Raw genomic sequence first — 10,734 nt, forward strand, 5'->3', positions numbered from 1 at the left:
TTCCTCCATAAGGATCTGCATTGCAGTATGCCGTAAGAGCAAAAAGTTGGAAAGAACTTATTTAAGCAACCACTGAGGCTCGCTTAAATAATTTTAATTTTATTCATAGAATGGAATATCAGATAGTTATCCAAATGATGTTTTAGAATTCTATTTGTTAGCAAAGATGTTCATAATATGTAAAGTGAAAAAGCAATTTTCAAAATATTATTTTATTAAAATGTGTACATAAAGAGAATTGACAGAATGTTCTGAGTCATTGGGATTAAAGGAGATTAAATCTGTGTGTGGATGTGTGTACATATGTTTACCAGTTTTTAAATATAGTGATTATGTTGGTTTTGTAATAAGAATTTTTAAAGTTTTTTTTTTTTTTTTTTTAATTTGCAAAAGTGAAATGGGTGAATCAGACTGTTCTGACACAGGGCTGACAGTGATGAGTGTACTCTCACCACAAACTTGAAAATAAGGCACATCAGGTTGCACTCTGGGAATTAGGCTCAGAAATCAACATAGAAAGTATTAGTGTTGAGTAGGGCAAAATCTCTTTAAAGAATCAGAATGACTCACAGGCCAGTGTGAGTCCTGGCTACAGCCAAACTTGACATTCAGAAATGTAGTTCAGAATGTATCTGTCAGAAAGGAGTTGGTACAAAACAAACTCAGCTAAAGGAGGGTCACAGAGGGTGCCAGTATCATCTCAGCAGCCCCATGATGACACACCTGGTTAGACTGGCCTCAGTTTCTCTCTCTCTCTGATAAGTCTGTCCTGCAGTGAGACAGAAGTGTCATCTGTTATCCCGCTTCTTACCACTAAACATTTTGATCATCCAGTTAATTCTCTGCCACTAACCAGGGTGAGGCCCATGAAAGAGCCTCTGGTTACTTGACTCTCCCTGCAGCTGCCCGCAGCTGGTCAGGCTGACACGAGCATCCATCCCCTTGACAATGAGTTTCCTCATTGCAAACGAGCAGATTTGGCAGCTAATTTGATGAATGTCTCTGTGTGCATTACTAGTGTGAGTCAGTGATCTGGGCCCAGTCAAATCTGTAGCTCTGACAGGAGGAATTTATGAGCCTGTGAGGGGAAGGGCCAGAACATGGACCCTGTGAATTGCCCATAATAACGGTTCCCTTTGGGTCTTGTCAGGCACTCCCTTGGCCTGTTCTCAAAGATCCAAGCAGCATTTCTCCTGGGATGTAGTAGCTCACTCATTTCGTTTGTGACACTTCTCCTAGCCCAGCCATCTGGCATTGGGAAAACCTGCCTAGTCCCCTTGGGTTAGGGCAGCAGAGTCTGGTGAGATGAGTGAGTCCTACAGGAACATGGTAAAAGAACTCAGATAAACATGGGAACCCAACAAACTTCCACTGAGGGTTGAATAGTTCCCAGACATCAAGCTTGGTGGAGATCCTTCATGTTCACTGTGCATGATGGCTCTGTTGTGGCAAGAAAAGCATTAGACTTGGAGTCATCAGATTTTGTTTCTATGGCTTTGGCCTAATTATCTGGGTGACTCTGCACCAGTCAATGTTTTGACGTCTTGACCATAAAATCAAGGATAGCAATACCTACCACACAGCATTGTTATAAGTTTAGTTGCTATGATGGATAATAAAGTACACTAGAAACTAGAAAGAAATGTACAAATAAAAAGTACAGTCATGTGCCACATAATGATGTTTGGTCGACTGTAGACTGCGTATATGACAGTGGTCTCACAAGATTATGATGGAGCTGAAAAATTCCTATCATCAAGTGACATAGCCATCATAATTACTCACATGTTTATGGTGGTTCTGGGGTAAGCAGCAATATGCTGTACAGGTTTTGTAGCCTAGGAATAATAGACAATGCCATATAGCCTAGGTGTGTAGTAGGCTATATCATCTATATTTGTGTAAGTGCACTTTATGATGTTTGTACAACCATGAAATCACTTAACGACACATTTCTCAGATGATATCCCTGTTGTTAAGCAATGTGTGACTGACTGTATTGTTATTTCTCTTTTCATGAGTCATAATTCAAATGTGTGTGTGTGAGCAATTTTTTGAAATGCAAACAAATTGGAAACTTTTATGTCCTGGAAAGTAGAGAGCTGATTTAGTTTCTGATATATTTCTGTATGGAAATACATCAGTTACTAAAGAGATAGCCAGCAATTCCTCAGCGTGCATAAAACTTCATAATTGAATATTTAACTTATATTAAGTATCCAATAACTGGGTTTTGTTCTGAATGCTAGCATTGCATTGAGACTTGATTTCTACATGGTGTTTTAAAGATGCAATTTCACAAAAGGGATTCTTTTGCTGCCATAATTCCAAAGCCCTGGTTGAAGCCTCTCCAATCTAGGAGTCCCTGTAATTCTAATGATTTTGTCTGCATTAGAGACATGTTGATTCTCTTGTCTGGCCCATGTCCTACATCTTGTATATTATGTTCACTTGTGACTGTTCCATGGCCACACATAGTATAGCAGGAGAAAGACCCCGGAATCGTCGTCAAAAGACCCTCAATGTGTGCATGTCTCAGATTCCTATCTATAAAATGAGATAAATGATTTACTTTGCATGATATGGTTTAAATGGAACACTGAATTGTTATTGGATTCTTACTTTGTTCCATAAAACTGTAAAACTCATCATTTTATTGTAAGACTGAGACATTGTGTAGGGCAGGTAGACCGCCTAACCTCGACCACGTGATGCTTGGCCACCATCCTGGCAAGGCTTCGGGGCTTGGACTTGTCCATGAACAGAACATTTCCTGCTGGTTGAAGCAACTGCTTCTATTCTGGAAGAACTCTGGTTCGGATATTCTTTCTAGAAATAGGAATGACGAACACTGATGGAGCACTTACTCTGGGCCAGGCACTGTTCTAAGAACTTTATATAAATTAGTTCACTTAATCCCCACAACAGCCCTATAAAATAGGTACTCATTATCCCCTGCCAACCTTTTTTTTAGAGAAAAGGAAACAGCAACAGACAGTTGGTAACTTGCTCACCCAAGAATTAAGTGGAGAATCTGGGATTTGAACACAGACCTCCGCTGTACTATATGGCCCGGTATGAAAAAGAGTATTTGTCCCTATCTTTGGACAGATGAGCACAAAAGGATGCTAAACATTGTTCTTTCATTAGTAGGCCCTGTATTTAACACACACTAAGTTTTACTCTACTGCACAAGCCCAAAAGGCTTCCTTCTGGATCTTGCTTTTTCCAGATACCGTATGAAGCGGTTTGATAAAGTAGTTTCTAAAAGACTTTCATAGCAATATTCAATAAGTTCATGGCTTAGAAATGTACACCAACTTGAAATGCCTGGTCTACTTCGTGTGACAAATACATGGTAATTTATCCATGATTTTACCTTTCCAAAGGTTGTTGAAAGCATTTTTTCTACTGAGAAAATCCTGTTCTAATTTTGGCAGTTTTTCCGCAGGATGTCGATATTTTAAAGAAAATTGGATCTGGTCAGATTTGTTTCCGATCTGGTCTGCTTATTAGCCCACAGGACATTCGTAATTGAATTAGTCTTTTAAAGCCCGGATCTTATCTAGCCCACAGGACTCTTGCGATTAAACTAATTTTTTAAAGCCCAGATTGGACAGCTCATTCCAGTGATGAAAAATCAGGACTCTCCAGTGTCTACTGAATGAGGCCAAACTTGTTAGCTCGGTATTCAAGACCTGCAATTGATATTTCCAGTCCTTTTCTCTATTGTGCATCTTTATCCACCATTTGCCTTCTTAATCTGGTTCACACTTCTCCCTCTACTTGGAATTCCCTTAATCCCTTTCTCCTGTTGAAATCCTATGTGTCTTTTAAGCTCAGCATGGATAATACCTGTTGTTTGAAACCTTCTATTCTTTCTTCAGTCAGATGGTCTCTCAGGCCTACACTCCTGTGGCATTTAAACCATGCTTCTCTTTCACCGCATTTACTTCAATTTGATCGCTGTAGTAATTATCTGTGTATAGGAGAAATTACTGTATCCATGTAGCAGAGCTTTGTTTTTGATGAATATGAAGTTCAGTAAAAATGTATCTAGATACCTGCTTTAATGATCTTAAATTAGTTTTCAATGAAATAATCATAAGAAAAGGGATAACTGAAAAGAAGGTTCATTTCGAGGGGAGACTGCTGTTAAAACTATTTTAGCAAAGACAAAATAGGGTTCATTTTAGAAACTCTACTTCAAGAATAAAGTTTGGGGCTTTCTTTTTTTTAAAAAAAAAAACAGGTTATTAGGTTTCTAGAATCTGGAAGGACAATGAATATGTCAAAGACGTGACTTCGTTGAGAGCCACTTTGTTAGGTTTTCTATAGGTGGCTTGTATACGTGTGGACATGCCAGAGTTAATTTTCCCATAGCAGGGTGGTATGGAAATATGATAGTTTTAGAGGCCGGAATAGGTAAATTCTGGCTCTGTCTCAGAAACTTTTATCCCTAAGTGTCTTAGTTAAACTGAATGGAAAGAAAATTGCCCTGTTTGTGACTGCTCATAAACTTTTAATATACTCTTCTTATATATCTGAGATATTTTACACTACAAGTTCTACTCCATCTTCTCTGGAAAGAGTCTGAGATCTAGTTTGGTAGTGGTTTGGGTGTTGCTCCTGGCCGTGTAGACTCCAGACTGAATTCTCAGCTTTCTTCAGAGTTTCTGTGTACTTCTTCAACAAATCTCTTTTCTGCTTAAATTAGACGGAGGGATTCAGTTGATTGCACTTAGGGTTTCTGACTAAGAGGATCATAATTCTATGTGACGGGATATTAAACATGGTTCTCCTACTTTCCTTGGAATTTCAGCAAAAATCCCAAAGGAGGAGAAAAGTACAATTGGTTCACATCCCAAAGCAAGGTACGGGGCCACCTCTGCCAGACCTACTGAGAGACTGCAGGTCTGGTTCTGCCAGCATTAGTAAAATACCCGCTTCTAAGCTATGTCAGAGCTGGAGGCTGAACCCCCAGGAGAGTGATGTATTCCTGTGGAGAAAGTTGTCTTCATTCCCTGGTGCTTGTTTTCTCCTCTCAATCTGAGTGAGAGAGCCTTCAAAAGAAACATCATGTGATGCTTGATGTCTTGTGTCTCCTGTAGACTTAGGGGATAGAGCAGTGAGTACTTAACTCATTCCTTGTCTGGGACTCCGAAGGCCATGATTCAACGAGGCTCTTTTGTTTCTTTCACTGGAGACTACTGCTAGATTAAAATGTACATGCACATATTTAATTTATGTAACTCATTTTATAATCTCTATCTGTAAATCCTCTGTATTACTGTAGCTAGCAATCTAAAGTGAATGAACTCCAAATCTTGCTGTAAGGATGTTGATATCTGGAACAGAAAGAACAGTTGGCTAACTCTTCCTCCCTCCGCACTGGTATCCCTCTTTCTTGACTCCCTTTTCCCCAACACAGGATTGCTTTGGGAATTCTGATCAAATCAGGCAAGTGTCTATCTGAGTGTGCTCCGAGTTCCAAAAGCCCCTAGCTCAGTGCCTAGCAGATGGCAGATGCATCTTTCCTAGAAAACACCCATTGTGTTCAATATCAGTTTTTGTATCAGTAGCTGACAGCATTTTAGCAGTCTAAGATGATGATTAATGCTTGTGACTATCTGACATTCAGTAATGTTATCCCCCATTCTCACTGAGGCTGGCGAGGACAGGGATATTGCATTTGTCTTACAAATTTGCTGGGGCAGAGCCAGAGTAAACATCCACCGGAGGTTCCATTTAAGGCCAACTCATTAGAATTTTAACCAATTTGCAAGAATAATCTCAATTAGCAGAGCTCATTAGACTTTAATTGGACTTTAAGCTCTTCCTTTAACCTGGTAGCCTTGGTGGGGCTCCTGAGGATGCATTGCTGGGGGTGGATGTCTACATGGATGTATACGTGTGGGCATGCCAAAGAGTTAATTTTCCCACAGCAGGGTGGAGTAATCCAAAGAAAACAAACAAGGAATCAGACTGGCTTGACAAAGGCACTATGTGATTGTAAAAGGCAACAGGACCCAGGTTTTGCAAAAAACCAAACCAAAACAAAAAAACATGCACACACACAGACAGCTTCTTAAAAATTTCTCTCTTATCACAGCCAAAAGATGCTGCTGATGCGTATCTGTGCTCAAGACTGGTCAACACAAATGTCTTTGGAGAACAGCCACCACTCCCTCATTCCAGGCCGGCCTTAGGTAACCTGAGGATGACTTGGTGTTAAGCCAACAATCTGTCCTGGCCCTGATCCTAGCAAGTACCTATCGTGTGCCTGCAGCAGTGTCTGGGCACCTCTCCTCTCAATCTGTGCAGTGTCCAACCTGTGTTCTTCCAGTTAACCCTTTCTTGATGTTGTGCTCCCCTCCCCCTTATCATCCTTGATACTATAAAATCTTTAAAATATGTTGCTTTTGATTGTGAACTAGGTCACCTCAAGACTCAAGACATCCCCTGTCTTTTCTTGTGTTTGATTCCCAGGAGTTCATAGACTTGGAAGAGGACCCGGGATTCCTGTCCAGCAGAACTCTGCATTTGATACCGCGTGGACAGGTGCCCATTTTGTCCACTTCCAGAAACAGGTCCCCATCCTGTCTTCCTATGTGTCCCACTCACCCACCCACATCTCTTGATTTCCCAAGCTACACTGAATATGCTGAATCCAGCTTCCTTCTGACAGCCTTTCAAAGCCGCCCAGGACTTCCTTGAGATTGCTCTTCTTCAGATGAAGAGCATCTTCCATGGATGGTGCCATTTTGAGGTCTTCCTCCATCCTGACCTGCAACACTTCTCCATGTTCTTATCCCTTCCCACTTATGGTGAAGGACTTAAAGCACAGAACATCCTACCCACAGCTCCGCATTCTTAATGCTCACATAGAACAGAATTTCACCTTCCATGCCCTGGCCTTTATACCTTTGTTGATATAGCCAGCTGTGGTACCTTTAACTTTATTTGCCAGGCCTGTGAGACCTTTGCCCTGTGACAAACATCATGTCAACCGGCCCCTCTCAACCTGGCCTTTTCCAGCTCAGCTGGGTCCATCAGGGCTGTGACCCACCCAATGGGCAGGGCTTTGTATTGACCCCATCTCACTTTGTCTTGTTGAATGTGGATGGTCTTTATTAGTAACCCACTCAGGAATCCAGAAATAGGAACTGTCCAGAGCTGTTCACTGCGGCCCAGGGTATTCTCTATTGTTCACATAGGGGCATGCTGACTTTTATTTAGAAAATTCAATTTGTGATTTACTCCCAAATCTCCAACCTACTGAATTTTGTGTACTGGCCTTTTTTTCTGCTCACATGGCCGTTTCTTGGAAGTAAAGAGAACTCTGAAGAGGGTAAAAAGAAAAAAAAATTAAAATAAAAGAGATAATGTTCTTCAATTCTTTTTCATTTTTTCCCAGAGATTGCATAGTTTTCTCTCATAAATCCAATCAGTCTTTCAAGCTTAAATATAGCATTTTTTGTTGTTGTTACTTAGAATTTATGGAGTTGGGAATGGCAACAAGGAGAAAGGAGAAGTCGGCAGGTAACAGAGGAAAGGGCATTAGATCCAGAGCCAGGAGGCTGCATGGGTGTGTGGCCCTGCCGTTGCACTGAGCCTGTGCTCAGAGGGCCCTGAGTTTGACTGAGTGCTGTGTTTTTGCCATCTTGAAATTCTTGACTTTTTAAGAAAGGGATCTTGCATTTTAATTTTGCACAGGGCCTCAGCTGATCCGTCCTGATTAGGAGCCCAAACTGTCTCTCCTCCTCTCCCTCTTCCAATCTTGGCACATTATTTACCTCATATCCACTAAGTAAAATGAAGGTGTTTCCACATCTGGTGATCTGTGAATATAAAACAGAAAAGGTAGGAAAATGGGACAGTGGGCCATGTCACGAATAGTGAATGGAACTGGGGCTTTACACAAGGTCTTTGACTTTACCTGATTCAATTCTTTTATTTTTTATTATTTTTGTTCCCTTTTTTGAGACAGGGTCTTTCTCTGTCAGCCAGGCTGGGGTGCAGTGGTGCAATCACAGCTCACTACAGTCACCATTTCTGGGTTCAAGCCATCCTCCCGCCTCACCCTCAGGAGTATCTGGTACTATAGCCATGTGCCATCATGTCTGGCTGTTTTTTAAAATTTATTTTTAGTAAATACAGGGCCACACTATATTGCCCAGGCTGGTCTTGAACTCCTGGCCTCAAGCAATCCTCCTGCCTTAGCCTCCCAAAGTGCTGGGATTATGGGTATGAGTTACTGGGCCAGGCCCCAAAACTCGTTCTCAAAGGGGAAAATGGCCTCCTCAAGTCCTATAACACACTGGAGTAGAGTAGTCTGTGAGTGAGTCTCTCCCCCAGGGGCCCATAGGGAAAGTGATGGCCATTGGCAAGGAGTGGCCAGTTATGGGCAGGGAAAGTGAGATCAGACTATTTCCTCCTTACTCAGGTGCCTGCCTTTCTCTTACTCTGTGAAACACATACAGATACTCTAATACAGTAAAATAGCAGACAGTTTTTGTGCAAAGGTTCCAGTGATAATTCCAAACCACTCAGAGTCCAGGGTGGAAAATTGGGCCCAGTGTTGTAGAGGAGCATGGAGACCTGCACCTGGGCCAACTGTGCATCCTTTGCAGACTCCCTCTGAGTGTGCTGTGTGGGTGCTCTTTCCATCCAATGTGAGCTCATCTGTTCATGTCATGTTGGAGCAGGTGCCCATTGTGTGGGAGATGCTCCACTGCTTTTCCAGTTTCTGGAATGTGCTCTGTATTCTTCACTATAGAGCTTCTGCCTTAAACAACTCCTACCCCGCCTTTTCAATATACTTCCCCAGGGAAGCCTTCTTTGATTACCAGTCTAATATACGCATGCCTAGTGTTCACCTTTACTATCATACCACTCGTAGCTCACTTATAATCATGTTGGTTTCTTTCAATGTCATTTTGGTTAATGTTTGCGTCCTTCACTAAAATGCAAATGACTAAAATTTACTGAGAGTTTACTATTTTTCAGGAGCTTTGCATTTGTTATTTAACTTTTATAATAACTCCAAAAGGTAGAAATTTATTATTATCCTTCCCATTTTACAGATGAGGAAACTGAAGCATAGAGAGGTTAATCCATTTATTCAAGGTTATGTGGCTTACAGATGGCAGAGTTGATAATCAGATCAGACGGGCAATTTGGTTCCAGGGCTCGTGCTACTCATGCCAATGTTATTTGCCATGATGATAGGGGTTGTGGATATATTTGCTTACCATGGTATCCTCTATGCCTAACTCATAGCTCATAATAGGCCCTCAATAAATACATGTTGACTTATGAGAGTGTACCAATTCCTTTGTCTTAATTTTAGAGTTTCTCTCCTCTTGTTGCAGGGAGAAAGGGGACAGATATGTGTACACAATAATGTTGGTGGTTAAAACTCTGCCTTCTAAGCATTTGGACCCTTTAGAAACAGGCCACAGAAACACCAGGAAAAGACAGCTGACAATAGGGCTGTGACTCCAGGGCCTTGTGTTGCACCATCACTGCTTGCCTTTTCGTCACTGTGGCACATCCCACCCGTGCTCCACCTCGGTGCCAATGGAAGACAGCTCTACAACACTTCCTATGAAACCCAGTCCAAGAATCATGGTAAAGACTGGTGGCAGTGAGAGCCAGTGGACATTTTCCATTTCAGTTGTGGTTAAGGTCTGAGTTCCCTCTTGGTTCGTCCTAAACTTGGCCCCAAGGTGACTAAGGAGGATGACTCACCAGTAGTCTTCCTATTTTCACAATTAAAACAATTCTAACCCAATCTAGTTTCCATTGCTGTGGAAGGCAAACCACAGCCGTGTTGAGTTTGTTAATACTTAAAGCAGAGATTGAAAGGGAGACGAGGATAAAGGCAGTCTGCTGGGGAACATACACTTGATTTATGGTCTACTGCAGAGGTCAAGGATAAGGGAGCTCTGATCACACCCCATTTTATTTTATTTTTCCAGCTCTACAAGAAGTATCCTGGGCCAGACTCTGGGGCATCTGCTGTGGATACAGAGAGGAATAAGGCGAAGTTACTTCCTTGAGTGTGTTGTATGAGGCATACATTTATATCTAGTGTATACCATGTAGACTGTGCTGGGTTGATCTAGTTAACTGTGCTAAAATCCAAGAAGGTCCTGAAAAGAAATGCCATTTGAGTTCTTCTAGGAGGATCTGGAAGTTTGACAGGAAGAAATGGTGAAAGGGCATTCTAAGTGAGGGAGTGAAATCAACAGAGCTTTGAAAGATCGAGGCGGGTTTGAGGCATAGAAAGCTATTGGTCTGGAATGGACAACATATCAGGTTTTGCAGGTCATGTTACTACATGATGTGGAGAAAGCATAATGGGGCCATACCATGGAGGAGTTTTACACTTTAGCCAACTGAGGGAAGTCAGTGGGGGAGGAGCTCTTCCACCATCCTCTCTCCTATCTCCAACAACCTGCAGTTAAATTCAGATCTCAGAAAAGCAGGCTGAAGGCAGAGAAGATGAGTGCCACAGTTCACAGGGCTCCTTCTTCAACAGGTCTGACAGGCTCTCCTGCTTCCTGAGAATTTAATCCACAAATGCTCATTTCATATCATCCTTTCAACACCATTCCATCTTTCTATCAACTAATCTCTAGATCAACACCAAATTAAATCATAACCAAATTTTGCTGATGCAGACAGGCAAGTGGGCTCCAATACTGGGGCTTAGCTGTGGAGGGTTCT

Source organism: Macaca thibetana, chromosome 15 (assembly GCF_024542745.1).
Source record: "Macaca thibetana thibetana isolate TM-01 chromosome 15, ASM2454274v1, whole genome shotgun sequence".
NCBI classification, from domain to species: Eukaryota; Metazoa; Chordata; class Mammalia; order Primates; family Cercopithecidae; genus Macaca; species Macaca thibetana.